The sequence below is a fragment of the Heterodontus francisci genome, chromosome 25, assembly GCF_036365525.1.
Source record: "Heterodontus francisci isolate sHetFra1 chromosome 25, sHetFra1.hap1, whole genome shotgun sequence".
NCBI lineage: Eukaryota > Metazoa > Chordata > Chondrichthyes > Heterodontiformes > Heterodontidae > Heterodontus > Heterodontus francisci.
The window spans coordinates 45,419,910-45,446,541 of record NC_090395.1 but is presented as its reverse complement, the minus strand read 5'-3'; the positions used below and the strand labels follow the sequence as shown (position 1 = coordinate 45,446,541).

At 43.9% G+C, this 26,632-nt stretch overlaps 1 protein-coding gene across 1 annotated transcript in view; it reads left to right on the top strand.

Moving 5' to 3' along the window:
• The window catches only part of LOC137383855 (metabotropic glutamate receptor 4-like), a 1,236,760-nt gene that overhangs the window by 841,360 nt on the left and 368,768 nt on the right, over nucleotides 1-26,632 (top strand). The gene's annotated exons all lie outside the window — the stretch shown is intronic.

The following is a 26,632-nucleotide window of genomic DNA, read 5'->3' as shown; positions in this document are numbered from 1 at the left end:
ATTTCTTGCTCATTTCTGCTGTACTCATTGGCTCTGGACTGAAACAGAGATCTAGTTCTTACTCTCAAATAAGACTAGAAGAGCAAAATGAAGCAGGTATTGAGTGTGACTGTGCAAATTCATTTGCTATATTTCTGAAAAGGATTGCCTTTGGTGTCAGTACTGATGCATGTGCCTTGTGGGTGATTTGAGGACCACAGCAGAAAAAGATTGAAAGATGATGTTTGCTTCGTTGATGGTGGATTATGAATACTGGCTGCAGACTGTTTACAAATACAAAGTGTACGGCACCTTTTAAAAGAAAAACTGGCAGTATGCATTCTGACAAGGCTGTAAGGAGGTACCACTTAACTTTATTAATGTTGGTTATCGAGGAATTTCTGTGGCAGGGAATTTAATGTTACTGAAAGAATTTAAGCGATCAGAACTTGACGGGAAGATAAATGCATCAGCTATAAAACCAAATAATAAAATAATGGCTATCATAGAATCATTGAACGTTTACGGCACAGAAAGAGGCCCATTGTGCCTTTGGCAGCTGAAAGAAAAAAGAGCCACTAATCCCACTTTGCAGCATTTGGTCTGTAGCCCTGCAGGTTAAAGCATCTCAGGGGCACATCCAGGCATCTTTTAAATGAGATGAGGTTTTCTGCCTCCACCACCCTTTCAGGCAGTGAGTTCCAGACCCTCACCACCCTCTGGGTGAAAAGTGTTTTCCTCATTTCTCCTCAAATCCTTCTCCCAATCACTTTAAATCTATGCCCCCTAGTCACTGACCCCTTTGCTAAGGAAAATTCTATCCAGGCCCCTCACCATTTTGTAAGTCTCAATCAGGTCTCCCCTTGGCCTCCTCTGTTCCAAGGAAAACAACTCTCTATTCAATCTTTCCTCATAGCTGTAATTTTCCAGTCCTGGCGACACCCTCATAAATCTCTTCTGTACCCTCTCTAATGCAAGTATATCCTTTCTGTAATGAGGTGACCAGAACTGCACACAGTACTCAAGTTGTGGCATAACTAATGTTTTATATAGTTCCAGCATAACCTCCCTACTCTTATAATTTATGCATCGACTAATAAAGGATACCATATGCCTTCTTAACCACTTCGAGTTTAGTTTTAGTTTAGAGATACAGCACTGAAACAGGCCCTTCGGCCCACCGAGTCTGTGCCGACCATCTTCTTTTGGGCCTCCTTATCTCGAGAGACAATGGATACGCGCCTGGAGGTGGTCAGTGGTTTGTGAAGCAGCGCCTGGAGTGGCTATAAAGGCCAATTCTAGAGTGACAGGCTCTTCCACAGGTGCTGCAGAGAAATTTGTTTGTTGGGGCTGTTGCACAGTTGGCTCTCCCCTTGCGCCTCTGTCTTTTTTCCTGCCAACTACTAAGTCTCTTCGACTCGCCACAATTTAGCCCTGTCTTTATGGCTGCCCGCCAGCTCTGGCGAATGCTGGCAACTGACTCCCACGACTTGTGATCAATGTCACACGATTTCATGTCGCGTTTGCAGACGTCTTTATAATGGAGACATGGACGGCCGGTGGGTCTGATACCAGTGGCGAGCTCGCTGTACAATGTGTCTTTGGGGATCCTGCCATCTTCCATGTGGCTCACATGGCCAAGCCATCTCAAGCGCCGCTGACTCAGTAGTGTGTATAAGCTGGGGATGTTGGCCGCTTCAAGGACTTCTGTGTTGGAGATATAGTCCTGCCACCTGATGCCAAGTATTCTCCGAAGGCAGCGAAGATGGAATGAATTGAGACGTCGCTCTTGGCTGGCATACGTTGTCCAGGCCTCGCTGCCGTAGAGCAAGGTACTGAGGACACAGGCCTGATACACTCGGACTTTTGTGTTCCGTGTCAGTGCGCCATTTTCCCACACTCTCTTGGCCAGTCTGAACATAGCAGTGGAAGCCTTACCCATGCGCTTGTTGATTTCTGCATCTAGAGACAGGTTACTGGTGATAGTTGAGCCTAGGTAGGTGAACTCTTGAACCACTTCCAGAGCGTGGTCGCCAATATTGATGGATGGAGCATTTCTGACATCCTGCCCCATGATGTTCGTTTTCTTGAGGCTGATGGTTAGGCCAAATTCATTGCAGGCAGACGCAAACCTGTCGATGAGACTCTGCAGGCATTCTTCAGTGTGAGATGTTAAAGCAGCATCGTCAGCAAAGAGGAGTTCTCTGATGAGGACTTTCCGTACTTTGGACTTCGCTCTTAGACGGGCAAGGTTGAACAACCTGCCCCCTGATCTTGTGTGGAGGAAAATTCCTTCTTCAGAGGATTTGAACGCATGTGAAAGCAGCAGGGAGAAGAAAATCCCAAAAAGTGTGGGTGCGAGAACACAGCCCTGTTTCACACCACTCAGGATAGGAAAGGGCTCTGATGAGGAGCCACCATGTTGAATTGTGCCTTTCATATTGTCATGGAATGAGGTGATGATACTTAGTAGCTTTGGTGGACATCCGATCTTTTCTAGTAGTCTGAAGAGACCACGTCTGCTGACGAGGTCAAAGGCTTTGGTGAGATCAATGAAAGCAATGTAGAGGGGCATCTGTTGTTCACGGCATTTCTCCTGTATCTGACGAAGGGAGAACAGCATGTCAATAGTCGATCTCTCTGCACGAAAGCCACACTGTGCCTCAGGGTAGACGCGCTCGGCCAGCTTCTGGAGCCTGTTCAGAGCGACTCGAGCAAAGACTTTCCCCACTATGCTGAGCAGGGAGATTCCACGGTAGTTGTTGCAGTCACCGCGGTCACCTTTGTTTTTATAGAGGGTGATGATGTTGGCATCGCGCATGTCCTGGGGTACTGCTCCCTCGTCCCAGCACAGGCATAGCAGTTCATGTAGTGCTGAGAGTATAGCAGGCTTGGCACTCTTGATTATTTCAGGGGTAATGCTGTCCTTCCATCAACCACCCATTTATACTAATCCTGCTACCTTGAGGGATCTGCAAGGTTCCTCACACCCATCAGTATCTCCCATTTATTGGGTATTCCTTTATCTTGTTTGACCTCCCCAAATTCATCACCTCACACTTCTGTGGGTTAAATTCCATTTGCCACTTTTCTGCCCACCAGTCCATTGATATCTTCCTGCAGTCTACAGCTATCCTCCTCACTATCAACTATGTGGCCAATTTTTGTGTCGTCTGAAAATTTCTTGATCATTCCCCTACATTTACATCCAAATCGTTAATATATACCACAAAAAGCAGGGGACCTAGTACTGAGCCCTGCGGAACACCACTGAAAACAGCCTTCCAGTCGCAAAAACACCCGTCAACAATAATTCTTTATTTACTGCCACTGAGCCAATTTTGTATCCATCTTGCTACATTCCCCTGGATCCCATGGGTTTTTATTTTTTAACCAGTCTGCCACGAGGGACCTTGTTGAAAGCCTTGCTAAAATCCATGTAGAACACATCAACTGCACTATCCTTATCAATCCTCCTTGTTACTTCCTCAAAAAAATCAATCAAGTTAGTCAGACACAACCTTCCCTTAACAAATTCGTGCTGACTGTTTTTGATTAATCTGTGCCTTTCTGAGTGACAGTTTATTCTCGCTGTCAGAATTGATCCCAATAATTTGCCCACTACTGAGGTTAGACTGACTGGCCTGTAATTATTCAGTCTATCCCTCGGTCCCTTTTTAGACAAAGGTACAATTTCAGCAGACGTCCAATCCTTTGGCACCACACCTGTATCCAGTGAGTTTTAGTAAATGATGGTCAGACTATCTGCTATTTCCTTCCTGGCTCCTTTTAACAGCCTGGGGTACATTCATCCGGCCATGGTGATTTATCTACTTTCAAGGATGCTAATCCCCTTAATACTTCCTCTCTCCCTATGTTTATCACATCCAATACTTCACATTCCTCCTCCTTAACTACAAAGTCTGCTTTATCTTCATACTCACTCCGCGGAGCTTCCGCGATGTTTAGCATGGTGGCTTATTTACATAGCTGGGGTGGACTGCCAATCCCCCACCCCGATGATGTGGGAGGGGGCGGGCACTCCATCCCCAGCAATGGCGTCCACTGCCACCGTGCAGGTGCCGGTACCATTTTTAAAGGGTTTCAAGCCCTTCCAATTCATTAAAATTTTTAAAGTTATAAGGAGTGTGAATTAAAAATGAAAAACTTAATAACTGTTTCGATACCCTCTCCTACCCCGACAATGAAAAAAACAAATGATTACTTGCCCTCGCACCCCCGCAAAAGAAAATTATTTTTCGGTCCTGACCTCTCCCCCACCAAAGTTTATAAACTTTGAACCTTCCCACCACCCCCTAGACCAATCAGAATAGTTTCATCCTGCTCCCTGTGCACGCCCCCCCCCCCCCCACCGTCTTCCACCCTGAAAAGGTACCTCCTCCCCCTCCCCCTCCCCCTCAGTGTCTGGCATTGGATCTCTGGTCGGAGATCCGAAGAGGCAAGAATATGGGCAACCAGATGGAATAAGACAGCGGGATAGCTGATGGGAGCAGGTAGGCCATTAATTAATTGATTAACATATTTAAATACTGCTTCCATCGCCGAGCGGTGAGGGGTGCCGCCATGAGGCCTTGGCACCGCCAGTAATATGGGGTGGGGCCTTCCTGGTGTCCAGGCCCGTGGTGGGCCTCTCCTGGAGGCATTTTCGGGGGGTCGGTAAAAGTCACCCCATAGCAAAGGATCACAAAATGGAAAGTGTGGAAAATAGGTCGGACTGGTTCTGTAGAACTGTTTGTATTTCTAAAGCTCAGCTGGGAATGTATCAACAGAATTTGTTGTTGGGAGCCAAACTCAAAACAGACCAGCATTGACTAGCAATCTTACCTCTTGCCTTTTTAAGCACAAAGCCTAAAAACAAGTCATTCGGAGTAATTTTGCTACTTTACACTTCCGGGAGCAGGTAAAAGAAACACTAGATAATTTTCTGATCATTCATTCAAATGGTCAGAAAATTGAAATACATAGAGTGTGCCAGAATTTCTGGTATGTGCTGTCAACTAGTGAGACTCCCAACAGAAGCACCGTGTTGGAAATGTATCTCGATTTAATTCAACAAAATTGTCCCAACTTGAATATCCTCAACATCTGATCATTGTTATTCACTTTAGATACTGCTAACATCGGTTCAGCTTTAAGTATCAATTCAGAAATGTAAAACAAATGTGAATTGATACTTATTACTTGTAGAAAGTGCCTCTATAGTAGATAAGCAATATTTATCTTTGTGCTGAATTCTGTAGAGTGTGATGTTTATTATGGCTTGATATGAATTCAGAAATAATATCACATAGATTGCAGGTGACATAAAATGAATTACAAAAACATTTTAACACAGCATTAGTATACATTGACAGTTTCATTTCAAGTTTTAGGGTTCTCTTTATCCTAGAATTCAGGGGTATCCTGCAATCTGTAATCCACTGATGTTTTACGATATCTGACAATGCTGAAGGGTATCCAAAAAATTACCAATAATTTCTATTCAACTTGCTTATTTATGTTTGTGAGTGGTTAGGTAATATAAAGGTAATTTAGCTGAACCATTTTTATTAATTGTATTGAAAAATTGCACAGTGCAGCTTCAATGGTAAATATATTTCCTACCCTGTATCTGTTTTCACAATATCTTCACTGTGTGGTAATTGCTCAGGCGTTGTGAAGACAGTTCGATCCTCCATGGCACTGGTTATTCATAATCTGCAATTGGAGGCACAATAGTCTTGGTCAAACCTGTCTCTTTTAAAATGAATTACAGTTTGAACTTAAAACTTGTGTATGAGAGGAAAATGGAATAATTGGGCATTTGTTTCTGTGTTGTGTCCTTAAACGATCTGTCATTAGTAACTGTAAGACTGATTCACCTACTCTATCAGCAAGGAGCAGGAGGATATTTCTTAAAATAATGTCAATGAGACAACCTAACATCTTCCAATTCATTATCCATTTCTTTCATAACTTACCGATACAAACCACTTTTTTTTAATCCCGCACTTGAATTCTATACATAAATACAGATTATAAATTCTATAAGGCTAATTTTCCTCACTGATGCACTAAGAAACCCCCATTTGCCGGCACAAAAAAAACTTCAGCATACTGCTCAACCACAGGTTCAGCTTCTTCTCCAATCTGCACTGTTATCAGTACAGCATTCTTCCACCTCTGCAATATTATCAGCTCTAATACCTCTACTTCTCCCCACTACCCAGTCCAAGCCTTCAATACCCCAAGGCTGAATTTCTCTAGTGCTCTCCAAGTGGGTTGCAGTAATCAAAAATTTACAACTCATTCAAAATGGCACACCCACTCAGCTATCACCAAATCTCTGGAAACTCCAGTGGTTCCCCATGCCTCAGTGAGTTGAGTCCAAAATTTTCAGTCCCTCCGTGACCTCATCCTACTCCACTTTAGTGATTTCCTTCAGCCTCAAGTCTTCACTTTTAGGACATTTTTTAAGGATTGAGATGCGGAGAGAATTCTTCACTCAGAAGGTTGTGAATGTTTGGAATTTGCTAACCTGTAGGGTTGTAGATGCTCTTTCGTTAAGTATATTCAGATAGACAGATTTCTGGGGCTAGATTTTCAAAGTGGGATTGGGAACCCGACACCCTGATGAATTCCAGGTCCCAAACCCACACTTCAGCTGTGTTGCTCTTGTGACGAAATCTTTGAATGCTAATGCCCTAATTGGGCAAGAGGCATGCTCAGCCCCCAGTTAGAGGTGCCGAGCACCCCCAGGAGGCAGGAACTGCATGCCTGGTGCCAGCAGCAAAGGCAGGCAGCAGCTGCCTTGCTGTCCAGAGTAGGCAGCTCATGAAAGCGCCAGGTCAGTAACAATGGCGGGAAGTAGCCATGCACGCCAAGTGGAGGTGCAGCGTTTGACCAGTGCTAGTTGGCCCCCTTAAATTTAATCTCACCACACATGGAAACACACTTGCTTTTGCCCTGTGGCGACCCTGACAGCTGTGCACTAACGAGCACCAGACTGGTCATGATCACTGAAATCTGTTTTAAAAATTGCCTTCCCGAATTCCCTAACCCCTTCACAAGCTCCTAAAGGAGCTTAATGGATCATTAATTGGTGGTGTGTGTATTCCCCATTCCCTTCCCCTGCCAGCACTTTGAAAATTCAAAACTGTCTTGGAGGATTCAGGATCCTGAGGCAATTTCTGGGACCACAGTTTTGAAATGGTGCAATAGGTCCCAACTCCACGATTCTTTGAAAATCTGGCCCCTGCTCTCTCAGGGAACCAAAGGATATGGGGAGTGGACAGGAAAGTGGAGTTGAGGTAGAAGAGCAGCCATGATCATACTGAATGGTGGAGCAGGCGCAAGGGGCCATGTAGTTTACTCCTGTTCCTGTTTCATATGTAATGTTCACAGGGTCAAACTGCTCCTCCAACACCAGGCTATTCCTCCTACATCCTCTGTTGTACTCTACCTTCCAGGACTCCTTCTCTAGTTCCCTCAGACTGACAACTTCCCTCTCTGCTTTCAAAGTCCTCCTCAAAACCCTTCATTTCAACTGTGCCTTTGGCCTCCTAGACCATCGCTCTCTCTTTTCTCCTTTTTCCCCTCCTGCTTGCCATCCACCAATTTTTAATTTAAAAAATGCTTTGAGTTATCCTTATACAACAAATAGTACAAAGAAAATGTCACATGTTATTCTTATTCTTTATAGAGAAATAGTTAATTACCCTTTCTTTGTCGGTTTTAATAGGTATCAATCCTGTCACTTCATTAGCACTAAATACAAATGCTGGCCAATCACAACACATCTATAATAATGCTAATTCCATCCATCTCAAGTAGTTAAAGTGCCACTTGACTGATGCAATTGATGATAGGTTCAGTGATGTAGCAGCACAGTTTGTGTAATGCCTCTGCAAAAAGAGAAGCTAAAAATCATGGATCTGAATTTTAAAATAAACACATCTGGTAATTAAATAAGAAAGCAATGCTTGTATTTGCACAGCAAAAGAGTTGGTGGTGCAGGGCCAAAGGGAATGATAATGGGACTAATGAAGAAACAAAAGATGTGTCTAGAGGAGCTGTGAATGGCAGACTGAGGAACAGCTGTTCTCCGAAAGCAAAAACCATTAGAAAATGAGACTAAAATCAAAACCTGCAAAGATAAAGGAAACAAACTGGGAGCAGAAATTACGGTCTGAAATTGTTGAACTCAATGTTGAGTCTGGAAGGTTATAGAGTGCCTAATGGAAAGCAATTGTTGGAAAATCTGCTGAGTTAGGCTGTCTTCACTGCTGTTTTACTCATGTTGGGAATTGTTAACTGTAGGAAGTAATGGCAATGCAAATTAAGTTATTTCAATGAAAAATAGATGGAGAAAGAAACACAAGGAAGTTGAATTGCCTGGGGCATTTTGCAAGGACACAGTTCTCCTCCATACTCCACTTGGCTGAGAAAATTAGGCATGACAAACACAAGGGTGCACATGGTGTGGGCCAAATAGAGAAATGGACAGAAGAGGCTCATAATGTAACAGCTGATATTTTTCTCCCTTGGGACTGGGCCAAGCAAGGGGTGATGGCAAATCTGTCTATTCTCCATATGGTACTTCATTTTCATACTAAAATTATACCTCTACAAACGTATAGTAAAAGAAGCAAGCAGATTATAATTGTATCACATTATGCATGGCCTTTACATGCACACTGAAAAATGAGAGCTCTCTAGGACTGTGCTGTGATGCTTAGAATGCCTGAAAAGATAGATTGCCTTGAAGATGTAGACATTGCTATTGGATTGCTCCTTATGCTCTGAAAGGCCATCAAAGGAGGCAGAGCTCATAAATCTTTGCAGTCCTCCTGTAATAAATACTCAACGGACCTGCCTCTATCATATCCATTGTCATTTTAAATTGCTTGCTGTTCATTTGCAGTATACCAGCATCTTTTTATCCAGAGGTTATCTCTGTCTGCCAGGGTTGATTCATTTTGGTCCTTGTTTCCATGTGAAAGAAATGATACAGATGAGACAGTAGGGACCACATTGAAAGAATATGCTCGGGATAGTTTCTACATTCACCTCCTTATCAGGACCTCAGCCATCATTGTCATTGACCAGTAGGACATTAAGTAGAGATAATACAGCTAAACCTACAGGTTTTAAGGTTCCAATTTTATAAAGAGCTAGTGATTAATTCACAGGTTTCAATTTTACGCTGTGTGACATGATACCAGCCATGATTGGCAGCACACTTGCCTCTGGATCAGAAAGTCGTGAATTCAAATCTTGCTCTGGAGATGCCAAAATCCAGGCTGACGCAGGAGAGTGCTCCCGGTGTCCTGATCAATATTTATCCCTCAATCAACATAATTAAAACAAATTAACTGATCATTATTACAATGCTGTTTGTGGGATCTTGCTGTGGGAAAATTGGCTGCCACATTTCTGACATACAACAGTGACTAACTTTTAAAAAGCTGACTGGCTGTAAAGCATTTTGAGACATTCTGAGGTCATGAAAGGCTCCATGTAAATGCAAGTCTTTATTGTATATGGAATTATTGTTTCACCACCTTAAATAAACAGTAATAATTATCACTCATGAGTGAGTATTACAAAGCATCCATATATGTTTGGGCTGGTTTTACTTTTCAAATCAGTTTAAGCTATTTGTTAACACACAGACATTAGTTCCCCTCATGTGTTTTGGAGTTTGTTACTATTTCCATTGACTAGTTGGCCTTGTTCCAATTGCTTTCCATCTTCATTACCTGTATTTTCATGGCTTCTTATCCAATCAAGGAAATGTAAATCAATGGCAATTTTGTTTCTCCAACAGAGGAAGAAACAAAATTGGAACAAGAGAGATTGACAACACATCCAACCAATCACATCACCATAATGTCTTGAATTATTCAGAACAAAAAATAGATGGGCTACTGGCCACATCTTTCCTGGACTCTCAAAATTAGTATTTGGACAGATAGAGGGAGTTTTCAAATCTTTGAATTAGCCTTGTTGCTATAGTTTACTTGCACTTTTTATATTTTAAGCACTTCAGTCTATGCCTATTTCCCTCTTGACTAGAATAGCAACAATAAATTGTATTTATATAGTCCATTTAAGATACAAAAAATATCCAGGCATGAAAGAAATTGATTTCCAAGCCAAAGGAAGAGAGATTAGGATTTATTGTTGATGTCATGTCTTAGTCTCTTGAAAAATTATTTATTACAGGGGCCAGTGATTTTCTTCATTGTATAGATCTATGGTGGATCTAAAGAAAACCTTATTTCTGACTCTAATTCACATTCTACTATTTATATTAAGTTATCTTAATCAATCTTAAGTTAACATCTAAAATGTCATTATCTTTGCAAACAAATCTAAAAAATATACATATGTAAACATAAAACCTGGGCCTAATTGATTTTTAAAGAGGCAGTCACATTGGCCCTAGTGTTTCTGTATGAATGTGATGATGAAGTTTCTCCTGCCTTGTGTCAAGCCAATTTTATACCTTCCACACATTGTTGCAGCAATGGGCTCTGTACAAAGCTTCACAAAGGAGCCATGGAAATGAAGGTACTTAAAAAAAATGTCGAAACAACTTTCAAGGGATGATGCTTACCCATACATTGCCTAAGTTTTTGAATTAAAAAAAAATAATTTCTATAGTCATGTCACCAATGCCCCATCCCAAAATGTTGACCATTAACATGATGGCTACCACAGTCTGCAGATCTGCTGAGGTTCTGTGGAACATACTGACTCTATAGTCCTTTTGTTACCTCAGTTGTCATGATCACGTGTTAGGTTAATGGCACTACCAGTTTAAGAATAAAAACCAGGAATTATGTAAAGACCAAAGATTTGCAGCTTCAAATTCTTTCCAAATGGCTCCAGTAAGTGCTGCAACCCAATGTCCAAATTTAGTTGGCTGATCCTAGCTGGACTAGCAATTTATCCTGCCATTGCCAGTTTGTGGTTTAGTTGGTTAAACTTCAGGAGTTCCCTAAACACACTTGAGGATCCTCAAACCTTGGTGGTTGCTAACATTGTGTTTAAGTGCTATGGAATTAGAGGCGTGTCCCTATGGAGAACGAATGTGCATTCCAAACCAGGGAAACAGAAATTGGTGGGATGGATTTCTCAGTAGCTTGGTTCGCCTTTAAGAATAGTGATGGGTTTTCACATCTCGCTGATTAAAAAAAAAGAGAGCTTATTTCCAAATAATATAATTTTCATTCTTGAATTTGTACTCACTTATTTCAATGGGGATGAAGAAAGATTTCTTTAATTTACCTGCATAGGGATGGTGGAGAGTTCTTATTTTAGCCAATTTGGGGACAGAGATTTATCAATTTTATCTGGTGTGGAGACAGTTTTTTTTAAGTACTTAAGAAATGACAAGATTTATTTTACCTGATTGAAAGGCAGACAGACGTTCCTTCATCTCAGATGATGGGGATGTGTAGAGATATATTTAACCTGATGGATGGATACATTTATTTCACTGGGTGACATTAATTTATTTTTTTCTGGAGAGATTTATTTATCTTAACTCCCAGTGGAGGTTGTGGGAATGCTCACAGGACACTAACACTGAACTACTACTTCATACTGCACATTTATTTTTATTTTTATTTAGAGATACAGCACTGAAACAGGCCCTTCGGCCCACCGAGTCTGTGCCGACCAACAACCACCCATTTATACTAACCCTACAGTAATCCCATACTCCTTATCACCTACCTACACTATGGGCAATTTATAACAGCCAATTTACCTATCATCTGCAAGTCTTTGGATGTGGGAGGAAACCGGAGCACCCGGAGAAAACCCACGCAGACACAGGGAGAACTTGCAAACTCCGCACAGGCAGTACCCAGAATCGAACCCGGGTCCCTGGAGCTGTGAAGCTGCGATGCTAACCACTGCGTCACCCCTTATTCTTAACATTATTATTCTAAAATTGCTTTAATTTTTCCCAATGTTGACTAGGGAGCAAAATCTAGAGGAACCACTTTTTAGTCAAAATATTCCTTGATTTTATGTTTAAAAAAAACTTCAGAAAATTAGCCTTGACATTTATTTTTAAAAATTGTGAAGGCTATTCTCTCTCAATAATTTAGGCACTAAAAAGCCTTCGAGGTGCCTAAGATGGGTCTCAGCTGCAATGCCAATTTGATCTGCTTTTAATGTAAGATGCCATCTTGGTAAAGGAATTGAAGCTTGCCTAAGAATGGCTGCCTGAATAATCATTAAGGAGTTGATTGCCACTTGAATTGCCTGCTGGTGCTCATTAAGGAGATTGCACAGCATTTTAGTTGACAGCACTTGAACTGCGCTGCACTCTGTCCCTTATGAGATGCCATATGGGAGTCACTAGGAGAAAGGGAGTGCTTGGTCATGGGCATCTTGCGAGAGTTCCCCCTTGTTCTGCCGGAGGAATGGGAGGGGGGCATGGGACCAGGCAGAACAGCTCCATCTGCTGCAGGGGAGAGGGACAGGAGTGTGAGGTGGACTCCTTCCCTCTGCAGGTAAAGGATATCCCTCCTTCTCCTCTGGACCTCCTCTAAGAACCTGTGCACCCTCTCACTCAGTCCCTGAGCCATCCTGAAACCTGCTGTGTGTTAGCCAGCACACTCCACACCTTCAGTGGCTGGGTGGAGCCCACATATACTGCCTCATGTTGGGCTGGCCACCGACGTAAAAGTTGGCGGCGAGCTCTTTTCCACCTAGCCCAGGGATCCGTCCCGCATTTTACGGGTCCCCGGGCTTTAACTGTTCTGAGGCGGGACTTCCACCCGCTTGAGGGAGGAAGCCCCACCTCAATGAGCTGCCAGCCAATCATCAGGCCGGCAGCTCTTAGTCCCAGCAGCACCACCGGGAGCGATGGCCACTACTGCGACCGCAGCTCAGCCGAGGACATGGAGCCAGGAGTGGAGGTATGTTTGGTTTGCCTCACTGGGTGTAATTGGCCGGGCCTCAGCGAGGCAAGGGTGGCCGTTTGGGGAGAAGGGGGACGTCTTGGGTCCTAGGGGTGGTTGGGGAAGTGGGGACGGCCCTCAATCGGGCACCCTGTGCCCGATTGTCAGGCACCCCCCACCCCCTCGGTGCACTGAGAGGCCGCCCGGTTTCACCGCGCAGCCTTTCACGCCTCCAGGACGCCTGCTTGACAAAGGTAAAATCCTCGTGGAGACAGGCGAAGGCCACTTGAGGGCCTTGATTGGTCTGGGGCCGGCAGCCCGTTTTTCGCCCCCCCCCCCCCCCCCCGCCCCTACGTAAAATGGGGCGGAGGCGGGAGCAGGTCAGGAAGGCCTCCCAGAGCCTCCCACTCAATTTTACGCCACACCCTCACCATCTAGCTCGCTGGGGTGGTGTAAAATTCTGGTCATTGTGTCTAATCAGCACATGAGTGCTAAACTTTCAGGTGTCTGTTTTAGCATCTTCAGGTAATTTCAAATTATGATAATCAGTAACTAGGACCAAATTTGTGTGCAAAAACCAGACTTTCAAATAGGTGCCTTATTAGCACAGCACCCATTTCGTGCCTGTTTCATTCTTTTGCCAAAATAACTCCCTGTATCTTTATCTGAAGAGACCCACTTCAGGTTAAGCTGTCTCCTGCAGTGAGACTGCTGTATGACCTCACACGCAGGGAGTCTTCCAAAGGTGACATCACAGGACCAGCCTGGTAGCTGATCCAGAGCTGCCCAACCCTCAGGATCAGGCAACAACCACATCTTTTTATAACATCTTTCACACAGGAGAATATCACAAGGCATTTCACAAGAGTCCAATCAGGCAGACAATTGAGCCAAAGTAGGAGATATTTGGGGGGCGGTGGGTGATTGGGTGTGACTAAAAGCTTGGTCCAAGAGGTAGATTTTTCGGGAGGTTCTTAAAATAAGAAATAAAGTTGGAGAAAAGAGGTCAAAGGACAGCTGAAAATGATGGTGTAAAGGGAGTGAGGGCTGTACAAGAAACCAAATCTGGAGGAAGGCAAAGTTCTTGGAAGTTGTAGAGCTGGATGGGCGTGGGGAGTTTATAGAGATAGGGAGGGATGAGGCCACTTAAAGCAAGAATAAGAATTTTAAAATGGTGGTGTTGGTCAACAGAAAACCAATTTAGGTCAGAACTGTGGTGATGGGTAAACAGATGTTGGTGCAGTTTAGGATGCTGTCATAGTGGTCTACCCAAGGGCAGATCATCTGTTCATTTTCTCCACGCAGGAGAGATGAGCATGACGAGGGAAGAGGGTAATGAGGTTGTTTCCTGTTGCCTTCCTCAGACCAGAACAGGAATTGAAACAATGCTGTTGATATTCTTCTAAACCAATCGCTAGCTATCTAGCCAACTGAGCTAAATGGCAGTTGCCGTGCAGATTAGGATATGGGCAGCAAAATATTGGAAGAATTCAAGTTTATGCAGGGCAGAGGATGGGAGGGCAGCCAAGAGAGAATTGGAATGGTTGATTCTGGAGCTAACAAAAACTGAGCCAGGGGTGGCGACGGAAGATGTTACGGTGGTGGATGTAGGCGGTCTTTGTGATGGAGAGGAATTGGGCTCAGAAGCTCAACTCATGGTCAAGTAGGACACCAAGGTTTCAAATAGTGTGGTTTATCATGAGATGATGGCCAGCGAGGGGAATAGAATTGGTGGTGAGAGAACTAAGTTTGTGGCAGGGCCCAAAGGTAATGATTTTGCTCTTCCCAACGTTTAAGGCTGTTTATAACTGGGCTCCAGACAGAGATTCTATGTTTCAAAGGTAGTTTTTATGAACTTTTATTTTCTAATATAGATGAGAGAATACTTTTAGTAAAAAGTAAACCTTTTTAAATGGTCTTTCTTTCAGTAAGTTATGCTTCCAACCTCCGGTAAATTTAACTAATACGATTCCTTCACCCCTAGACTGTGCACTGCTCTGCAACTCAGTTATTCACATTAACTGCAGTTCCATTTTGCACAATGGCAAATCAACCATTAACACAAAATATATCCAAGTAAAGATTTTTTATTCCATTAATTTCCAGCATTAAGTGCATGATGACTTTTTGAATAATTGTACCACCCTCTCAAGTGTCTCGTGCAGAATTATAGAATGTAATTTGGGTAGAAATTCTCTAAAACTTTGAATGTCACACAGCTATGTCTGAATTGAGTATCTCTAAAAAGAACTGGGTTCTCTTCCCACCCCTGCACCATTACCTTGGAGTCCATCAAATAATCATCCTTTTCCTCCTACTCTTCCTCATTTGCATGCTGTTTATTTGGTGATATCATCAAAGACATGAGATCTGCCTCCAGATGTACATGAAGCCACCCAGCCCTGTTTTTCCACCTTCTCTCTCAATCCTTACATGTCCCCTGTGTTGTTGGACTGTTTATCCAATATTCAATCTTGGATGAGCTGTAATGTCCTCCAGTCAAATACTGGGAAGACAGAAGCCCAAGTTTAGAACAGTGTTAGCCATCATCTTTGGCTCCCTCTGCAAGATCCATACTCTCACCAATGATTTCATGCTTCTTTCTGGTCATCCAGGCCTCGCACTCTGGAATTCTTTGCCTAATTCCCCCTGCCTCTCCACTTCCATCTTCTCCTTAAGGTTCTCCTTAAAACCCACTTCTTTGACCAAATTACAGCACTTAATATTTCCTTCTTTGGTTCAACATCTGATTATGAATCCACGAGGCATGGGACATTTTTCTATATTAAAAGCACTTTATAAAAGCAATGCGTTATTGGGTTGGCATTCAGTTGGGAGCAAGCATGTAGCAAATGACATAACAGTGTTTAAACTGTCTTTCTGTCTATGCTTTAAAATTTTACAATCAATGTGAAGATGGAGAGAATGTTTAAGGAAAAAAAAACAGTTGAAAGGCAGGAAAGGAGAATGCAGCAGATTAGTTTTAATTGTTCTAGTCTTAACAACTATTTTTTAAATTTATTTTTTCTTGGCGAATTTAAATGAGTGTAAAAGTGAAGGATGGCAGTGCTAAAAAGTGGAACATTTTCCTACTAGCAATACTGCATACCAGTTAAGTTGCAAGTTTGTGAAAGATGACAAGTGAGTGCCATCACCTCCCACAGGAAAGACAAATCCACAATTCATCCTGGTCCACACTCTCGCATCTCCTAGAGATCAACTGAGGAACAGCCTTAACAGAGGACAAGAATCAGATTTCCTACCACCTTTATTTCTGAGGATTGGTACGAGATAACAAATTTAGGAAAGGTGATTACATTTTTTAAAAAAAACAAAATAAATATACCAGCTCTACCAGTCAACTATAAAGATAAGGCTTTATGTCGCAAAAACACTGGTTAATATGCCAGTCCTCTCAAAATCTGCAGTTTACTAAAATAGATAATATAAACCTCCCTTAGGCCAAAAATCAATTATTTACTTCATGAATAAAATAGATTCTGATATCGGATACTGAATAATTCTTATTTTTGTGCTGTTTTTCCTATCTGAAGCAGACACTGAATTGTTTTGAAAAGTTTATCACTTTAGATATGCACTCATAGATATATATGTACTGCCACAAACTCCATTCCCTAGCCACTGACTCGATCCCTCTCTCTGGCAAATGTCTGCGGCTGAGCCAGACTGTTCGCAACCTTGGACCCTGAGATGAACTTTCGACTACATATTTGTGCCATCACTATGACGGCCTATTTCCACCTCCATAACATTGCCTAACTGTGCCCCTGCCTCAGCTCAACTGTTGCTGAATCCCTCATCCATGCCTGTTACCTCTAGACCTGATAATTCTAACAAATTACAAGCCAGCCTCCCACATTCTAAACTTGAGGTCATCCAAAATTCTGCTGCTCGTATCCTAACTTGCAACAAGTGCCATTCGCCCATCTCCCCTGTGCTCACTGACCTATATTGGCTCCCGGTTAACCAGTGCCTTGATTTAAAAATTCTCATTGTTGCTTTCAAATCTGTCTATGGTCTCGACTCTCTCTATCTCAGTAACATCCTCCAGCCCTACAACACTCAGATATCTGCGTTCCTCTAATTCTGGTCTCTTGCACATCCCTAATTTTAATCCCTCCCCATTGGCAGCTGTACCTTCAGTTGCTAAGGCCCTAAGCTCTGAAATTCTCTCCCTAAACCTCAATGCGTCTCTACCTATTTCTTTCTTTAAGATGCTCCTTAAAACCTACTACTTTTGCTCATCTGCCTTAATAAATCCTTATGTGACTTGGTGTCAGATTTTGTTTGATAACACTCCTGTGAAGCATCTTGGAATGCTTTACTTTGTTAAAAGGTCGATATGAATACAAGTTGTTGTTGTATGCATAAAAACAATTGACTCTGAGAAGTTAGAGTTAGCAATATACAATTTCAGTTGTTAAGCAATCAAATGTTCAGCTATTCATTGAAGACCTTTAAGTACACTATGGCTGGAATTTGACGCCTCCTCCAAACAAGCGGGGTGGGGGCGCAAAATTAAGTGTGAGGCGGGGGCCTGTTCTCGACCCCCTCCCACCCCTGTTGCCAATTTACCCGGGGCGTCAACGGTGAAAAACAGCCACCCTCTCACCCCAGGCCAATCAAGACCCTTAAGTGGCCAATTAACTGGCACTTAAGGGCCTCCGCCTGCCGCCACAGGTACTTTACCCTTGGCGGGTGGGTGGCTGAGGCCTCAAAAAGCCCGCCTGATAAAACTAGGTGGCCTTATTGTGAGGGCTCGCCTGATTGGGCACCCTATGCCCCAGCAAGGGCTGCCCCCAAAGCCCCAACTACCCCCAACGCACAACACTCCCCCTGAACCCATAACCAAGCCCCCTTGCTTCACCAGGGCCTGACCGATTGTCCCTGGCGAGGTCCTAAAAACTTACCTTTTTCCCGGGGCCGTCCTTCATCTTCTTCCGTTGGCTGGGTGTAATCACAACAGTGGCCACCGCTCCTAGTGACGCTGCTGGGACTAATGGCTGCCAGCCCGCTGATTGGCTGGCAGCTCCATTAGGCAGGACTTCCTGCCTCAATGAGGTGTTCAATGAAGTTCAATCATATATCCAAATCGAATCTACCATATTAGATTTGAAGAGGTTACACACACATGCACCCTTAGACTCAGGGTTGCAACCACAGCTTGCCAAACCAGCTTCAGTGCAAGAATTATGGACAAGGAGACCGCAGGGAGATCTAGGGGTACTGTCCTGCTCCTTGTGTTGACACCAATTCAACCAGCTTCACAAAATTTGAGACAGTTGCCATTTGCAATCCATGCCGAAGTGTCACAGCAGCTGAAATGACTGAGCGAATTGGCTCATCGCCGTGGATATCAAATCTAGTCATTGCATGATGAGAAAATGGTGAACTTAGACTGTTGATCTAAGGCAGTCAACAAAGCTATCATACCAGACAAATATCCACTTATTCCAATCCAAGAGCTGTCAGCATCATTTCATGACTCCACAGTCTTCACAAAGCTTGATATGCGACGGAGCTATTTTCAGATACTCTACAAGAACATATCCAATATCTTACAGCTTTTGTTACTCAATACCACAGAATGCCCTATGGGTTAAGTTCAGCACTTAGCGCATTCCAGAAGATTGTTTCTTCAGTCTTGACGAATGTTGAGGGGATGCTCAACCTACTGATGATGTCATTGTCCATGTAAGGGACAAAGCTGAACATGATCAACGATTATCAGCAGCAGTTCGACACTCAACAAGAACAAATGCACATTCATGGCATCCGAAATGAACTTTCTAGGTTAGAGAGTGACAGCAGCTGGAGTAAAGCCTACACACGACAATATCAAAGCCATTCATGCGCTTCCAACACCATCTAATGTGAAAGAGTTGGCATCGTTCCTAGATACTACCAACTTTTATCATAAATTCATTCCTAAATACACAGAGATCATGGAGCTTGTTCAGAAGCTACTGTGCAAAGATGCTCAGTGGGAATGGACAATCGCACAGCAATCAGTGTTTGAAACCTTAAAGGTGAAGCGAACATCTCTGCTGGTCCTCGCATATTTCAGCCCACATGCAGAAACATACATCACAACAGATGCACCAGGACATGCAATTGGAGCTGCACTTGCACAGTCCACTGAAGGAAGCGAATGACCAATTGCTTACGCTTCATGTCCGTTGTCAGAAACTGAACGCAAATCCTCTACTGGAGAGTGGAAAGCACTAGCTTGCATCCATGCACGTAAACATTGGCACATGTATCTTTATGGTAGAAAGTTCACTCTCCACACCAATCACCAAGCATTGACTACATTGTTAGCTACATAAGGATCAGGTCATCAACCTCTATGTTTCTATAGATGGTCCAGTCGTCTTCATCAGTATGACTTCGAGATTGCGTATCTTGAAGGTTCAACCAATTGAGTAGCTGATATGCTTAGCCATAATACTACTAAAGACAATGTTAGATAGCGAAGCAACTTGTGACATTGAAGATTACGTGATCGCAGTGATTTCGCACATGACTATGAATCTTATTACATGAGAGGAATTGGAGGCTGAGTCAGCAGCAGACAGAATACTGCAGCAAGTAAATGAGTACCTAAAAACAGAGTGGCCTCATGATATAGGGGAAGAATTGAGCCCGTATTACAGAGTACACAATGAAGTTACATTGTTTAGTGATAACTGTATTGCACACGGAACTCAAGCAGTTATCCCAAGGCCCTACAGCAACATGTATTGCATCTTGCCCATGAAGGACATTCAGGTGTTGCTAAGATGAAACAATGATCCCGTGAAGCAGTCTGGTGACCGGCAATAGATTGTTGTATAGAAGAGTTTATTTGGGACTGTGTAGCTTGTGCGCTCAGTGAAAAAGCTGTTAAAGTGTGTCCCACGCCTCTACAACCAACCCAGGGCCAATAAAACCATGGTAACAAATCCAAGTTGATATTTTTGGAAAAGTGCAAGCAGCTCCTAGAAATCAACATTTTTTTGATTGTTGCTCATGATCTACCTAGCAAATGATTGGAATTTGCGACAACAAATTCCATTACAACCACTTCAGTCATTGACATTCTGGCAAGTTGTTTACAAAATGGGGTTTGCCGGAGACTATCACTACAGACAAAGGATCACAGTTTGTTTCCTGTCAGGTCACAGAGTTCCTAGCAAGTTACAGAATTCATCACCATCTGACATCACGCTGCAACCAATAATTGAATGATGGCATTGAACAATTCAACAGGGTGATAAAGGAAAATCTGAAAGCTAGTATGTCGGTGGGGAAAAGATTCGAATAATCCATTCACATCCTCCTCCACGCATATCCATCTACCCCACACTCTCTGACTGGAAAGACACCAGCCCAACTTATGAAGGTTGTAATTTTCGCATGCCACTGACCATTCTTAAGCGATCATTACCAGTTAATGAGAATGTCAGAGTGAAAGAAGATGAAATCGCAAAGTAAAGTAAAAGCATATTTTGACAAATGCACAGGCGCAAGGGAACCACAATTTAAAGTTAGAGATTGGGTTAAAATCAAACGGCCAAACCACGACTCCAAACTGGCTTCATCGGTATCAGATCCAAAGAGATCTAGCAGTTACTCAGTACCAATGCTTATCTGTTGGATGGTAACACCAAGTGGAATGCAAAACGTTTGATAGCGAACAGATCAGGTTATTTTGAGATTAGTAGTTATGAGGATACATTTTCTTTTCCTATGAGTGATGTTGATCATCCACCTCATCAAGTTGATCACACAGGATCACAACCTCAAATTCTTAAATCTAGTTGCAGACCTAAGAGACCTTTCATATCTCAAAGCCTATTTCTGTATTTAGAGAAAACAGATAAGTTGGACACTAAGAAATGGCGATGTATATATGTTTGTTGTTCAGCATGCTTTAATTCAAAACAATGTCTTTAGTCAAAAGGGGGAAAAGATGTAGTGTTTAATGGCTTAATTGATCTGTGTTTGTTTGTGTTAGTCTGTTCACTGATCAATGTTCACTGTGCTTAATTGCTTAAGCCTGTGGGTGGAGCTTGAGAGTTAATGGGCTGAATTTTACCATCCCTTTGATGTCGGGAGTTGTGGCGGGGTGGGGGACCCATAAAATACTTGCAGGAGCAGCCCACCATGACCCCCGATGCCGAGAAGACCTCGCTGCATTTTACCGGCGGTGGCGAGGCCTCAGTATGGTCCCCCCACCGCTCAGTGGTGGGGCCTTCATTAACATCTGATACTTAATGCCAATACATGGTTAACAAATTATCTAAACCGGGCGGCCATCTTGTGTCCCTGTTTGGGGATTCAAGGCAAGACACTGGTGGGGAGGGGTGAACTGTTTAATTTTCAGGTTGAGAGGTGGGTGGGAGCAGGAAAAACACTTTTTATTGGCTGTGGAGATGGTGGGAAGAGGTTGAATGGCAAAAGTGACGAGGTTAGCGGGGGGAAGTTCGGGTTGGGAATAAAGTAAATTGTCTATATATTTACCAAAAAAAACATTGGTGGGATGTTGGGAAAGGGCCTCCTGCTTTTAATTATTTTTTAAATGAAAATGCACGATAATTTGACTTTAAAAATGTAATTTGTTCCTAAGGGCTTGAAGCCCTTTAAAAATGGCGCCAGTGCCTGCACGGTGGCACCCGACACCATTGCCGGGGACGGAGCGGCCACCCCCTCTACGTCATCGGAGGCAGCCGCTGTGCCCCCTCCATTTAAATGAGCCCCCGCAATATTTGCACTTCAGTGTCTGAAGACCGCCAACTTCAAAGCGGCTGCCGAGATGTGCGGCAAGCTGATAAAATTCAGCCTAGTGAATGGAAACCATTGAGAAGGTTCCGGATAAAGAGACCTGAGTTCTAGTAGAGACAATGGGTGTAATTTATGCTCTCCTCCACGGCGGGTTTGGAGGCGGAGTGAGCATAAAATCAGGTGGGATGGTGGTGAGGTGAGGTGAGGTGGAGGTGGTGGGGGAGGAACCATGCCACCATCCTGCCTCCACAGCAATTTAGTCTGGGGCGGGAAGACTTGTGATCGGCCTTTCTGCCCCACCGCCAATTGAGGCCCTTAACTGAGTAATTAATCCCTAATTAAGGGCCTCTTCCCATCGTAGCCGCAATTACATGTTCAGCAGGCATGGGAACCACGGTAGCAAAAACCATGCAGGCTGCTTCCCGGCTGTAGGGGGTGGGGGCGGGGGGTTCCCTCATTCAAAGACACTTTTTAAAAATTCATTCATGGGATATGGGCGTCACTGGCCAGGCCAGCACTTATTGCCCATCCCTAATTGCCCTTGAGAAGGTGGTGGTGAGCTGCCTTCTTGAACCTCTGCAGTCCATGTGGGGTAGGTACACTCACAGTGCTGTTAGGAAGGGAGTTCCAGGATTTTGACCCAGCGACAGTGAAGGAATGGTGATATAGTTCCAAGTCAGGATGGTGTGTTGCATGGAGGGGAACTTGCAGGTGATGGTGTTCCCATGTATTTGCTGCCCTTGTCCTTCTAGTTGGTAGAGGTCGCGGGTTTGGAACTTGCTGTCTAAGGAGCCTTGGTGCATTGCTGCAGTGTATCTTGTAGATGGTACACACTGCTGCCACTGTGCATCGCTGGTGTAACGAGTGAATGTTATTGGATGGGTGCCTGAACGAGGGACCCGGCATCAAGAAGGAGGGGTCCCACTGAAGGCCACCCACTGCCCTTGCTGTTGACCCCCTTTCCCTCTCCATGACCCCCACCCCGCGAGACCCCTCCCGCCCTGACCTACCTTAAGCCTTGTTCCTGCCCCGCTACTGGGTGTCTGGTCACTGCAGCTGCAGCAGCAACTACTGCCTCCGTGGTGGCACTGCAGCTGCCAGCCTCTGATAGGTCAGGACTTCCCGGGACTGGGTCCTAAATCCTACGGAAGGCCCACTCCTGTCCAGTTAAGTGCCTGATTCGTACAAGAGGTGATGTGAGGATCTCGGCGTCGGTTTCCCCTGATGTCGCGACCCCCTGCCACCAACATAAAATTCGACTCAATGTGTAGAAATCTTGCAAGTGCTGCAATATTTTAAAGTACTGTAAATAAACCTGTTGTTGACTTAAAACTAGTGTCATCTCTACATCGCTCTGAGATAAATCAAATATATAAAATATCCAGGAAGCCAGCGAATACATAACAGCCCCCACAATGAAACTAGTGCAAAAAGGTGAAAAAAAATCTTTACTAATGATATACTTCATCTTGATAAACCCAAAGTATAAATAGCATACAATTAAAATATGGCATTAAGACAGTAAATGCATACTGTCTTACATACTTGTGCCTGAAATGAACTATTTAATAAGTAACTTGCATAACACTCATTATTTCACTAATTGAGAATTATAGAAAGAATAAGCAAGAAATAAGTTGCATTTAGATAGTACCTTTCAGACACTCAGGGTATCCCAAAATGCTTCACAGCCAATGAATTACTTTTGAAGTGTAATCACTGTTGTAAGCAAAGTGGCAGGCAGTTTGCACACATCAAGTTCCCACAAGTGGCAATTAACTTATTGACCAGATCATCTGTTTTAAGTATTGGTTGAGGGATATTAAGTTGCCCAGAAACCCCTGCCCTTCTTCAAATGCAACCGTGGGATTGGGCATTTTCTTTGGCAAATGGCATGAATAAGTAGATCACAAGTGGCATTAGAACGGAAAATAAAATTAGAAGAACTACACACTTGAAAAGCTGTTAAAGTTAGATCAACTGAAAAATTCGAAACTAGGATTGATAGATTTTTGTTAGGCAATAGTATTAAGGTTTACGAAACCACGGTGGGTAGATGGAGTTAAGATACATATTGGCCATGATCTAACTGAAAGCTAGAATGGGCTTGAGGGCTTGAATGGCCTTTCCTGTTTAGTTTAGTTTAGAGATACAGCACTGAAACAGGCCCTTCGGCCCACCGAGTCTGTGCCGACCATCAACCACCCATTTATGCTAATCCTACACTAATCCCATATTCCTACCACTTCCCCACCTGTCCCTATATTTCCCTACCACCTACCTATACTAGGGGCAATTTATAATGGCCAATTTACCTATCAACCTGCAAGTCTTTGGCTTGTGGGAGGAAACCGGAGCACCCGGAGGAAACCCACGCAGACACAGGGAGAACTTGCAAACTCCACACAGGCAGTCCCCAGAATTGAACCCGGGTCGCTGGAGCTGTGAGGCTGCAGTGCTAACCACTGCGCCACTGTGCCGCCCCATGTTTCTACGTTCTTATGTTCCTGTGCACTATCGAGAATGATTGGCATTGCTGGTGGGCACTGACTGCTGGCCTCTATGTTGTAGGCACAGCAATATGGCTTTCCTCAAATGGGGCAGATTCACTGATTGTCAGTTTCACAATGACATATAACAGCTGACCTTGGATATGAGTTGCACAGATGTACTTGCAGCAGTCATGACAGCCTTAAAAATAATTACAAAAAAAGCATCATGACATGTTTCTACGGATGAAAGATTTTCTGTATCTCACTCAGAAATCACTGATATACTTTCACTCCTCTATATACTCATTCTGTATTTATCCACAAGGAATCAACTGTATGGGCTGGATTTTACGTCGGGCAGACGGGAGCTGGCCACCGACGTAAAAATCGGTGGCGAACCCGCTTCCGCCCGGATGGGGATCCGTCCTGCATTTCATGGGTCCCCAGGCTTTAATTGTTCCGAAGCGGGACTTCCACCCGCTTGATGAAGGAAGTTCTGCCTCATTGAGCTGCAGGCAAATCATCGGGCTGGCAGCTCTTAGTCCCAGCAGCGCCACCGGATGTGGTGGCCACTGTTGGGACTGCAGCCCAGCCGAGGACATGGAGCCAGAGCCAGCACTACAATAAATTAGGGTTGCCTCGCCGGGCTGATCGGTCGCGTGGTCATGTGGGAGGAAGGGTGCGTCTCAAGCCCTGGGGGTGGTTGGGGAAGCAGGGACAACTCTCAATCATGCACCCTATGCCTGTTTGTCAGGGCCCAACCCCCGGGGTGCTGAGAGGCCGCCAGCTTTCACTGGGCAGCCTTTCATGTTTCCCGGACACCCGCTTGCCATGGGTAAAATCCCCATGGAGGCTGGCGAAGGCCCTTAAGTGGCCGTTAAGTGGCCACTTAAGGGCCTTGATTGGCCTGGGGTGGTCAGCCCATTTGTAGCCACCCCCACCGCCCCCCCAGCCCACGTAAAGTGGGGCGGAGGCAGGAGCAGGTGGGAAGGCCTCCCGAAGCCTCCCACTCAATTTTACACCACCCCCCCACCCCTCGCTACCATCCGGCTCGCTGGGTGGCGTAAAATTCCAGCCTATTTCTCAACTAATTGATCAGAAGTTGGATTCGCCATCTTGGTAACTTCAGGTAAACTGACCTTCATATAAATGTTCAATCCTGACCTGGCTAGTCTAAAGACAAGCTATTAAAAATCAATTGTTAGAGTGAATGATAAACTGAACTAGATAGTAAGGTTGCCTGAAAAATATTAATCTCAGTCCGAATGATCAAGTGTCACAGATGGAAATTGGGAGAAATTTTTTTAAAAATCAATGAAATGAACAGTGAATAATTACAGGCTTTTGAAAATCTTTATATGTACAACAGTAGCAAAAATAAAGTAGACTCGGTAAGTCCAATTACATTATTTAAAACTTAAAATAGCACAGCATACAATTATTCTTGTGAAATTCTTTTATCTTTAAATCTTGACAAATTCCACAGGATTTGCATACTTTATTTTATAATGTAGTAATATAATAGCTACAAAATATACTATAATGAATCTGCATAAGGTCAGAAGTGGGGATGTTCGCTGATGATTGTGTAATGTTCAGTACCATTCGCAACCCCTCAGATACTGAAGCAGTCCTTGCCCGCGTGCAGCAAGACCCGGACAACATTCAGGCTTGGGCTGATAAGTGGCAAGTAACATTCATGCCACACAAGTGCCAGGCAATGATCATCTCCATCACTGAATCCCCCACCATCAACATCCTGGGGGTTACCATTGACCAGAAACTTAACTGGATCAACCATATAAATACTGTGGCTACAAGAGCAGGTCAGAGGCTGTGAATTCTCAGCGAGTAACGACCTCCTGACTCCCCAAAACCTGTCCAGCATCTACAAGGCACAAATCAGGAATGTGATAGAATAGTCACCACTTGCCTGGATGATTGCAGTTCCAACAACAGTCAAGAAGCTCGATACCATCCAAGACAAAGCAGCCTGCGTGATCACCACACCATCCATCACCTTAAACATTCACTCCCTCCACCACTGGTGCACAGTAGCAGCAGTGCCACATACAAGATGTACTGCAGCAACTCGCCAAGACTCCTTCGACAGCACCTTCTCACCCGCAATCTCTACCACCTAGAAGGACAAGGGCAGCAGACGCATTGGAGCATCACCAGCTGCAAGTTCCCCTCCAGGTCACTCATCATCCTGACGTGGAACAATATCACCATTCCTTTCCTTTTGCTGGATCAAAATCCTGGAACTCTCTCCCTAGCAGCACTGTGGGTGTACCTATACCACATGGACTGCAGCGATTCAAGAAAGCGACTCACCACCAGCTTCTCAAGGGCAATTAAGGATGAACAATAAATTCCAGGGAATACAACCCTAGTTTGTTTAACCTCACAGAATCGTTACAGTGCAGAAGGAGGCCATTCGGTTCATCG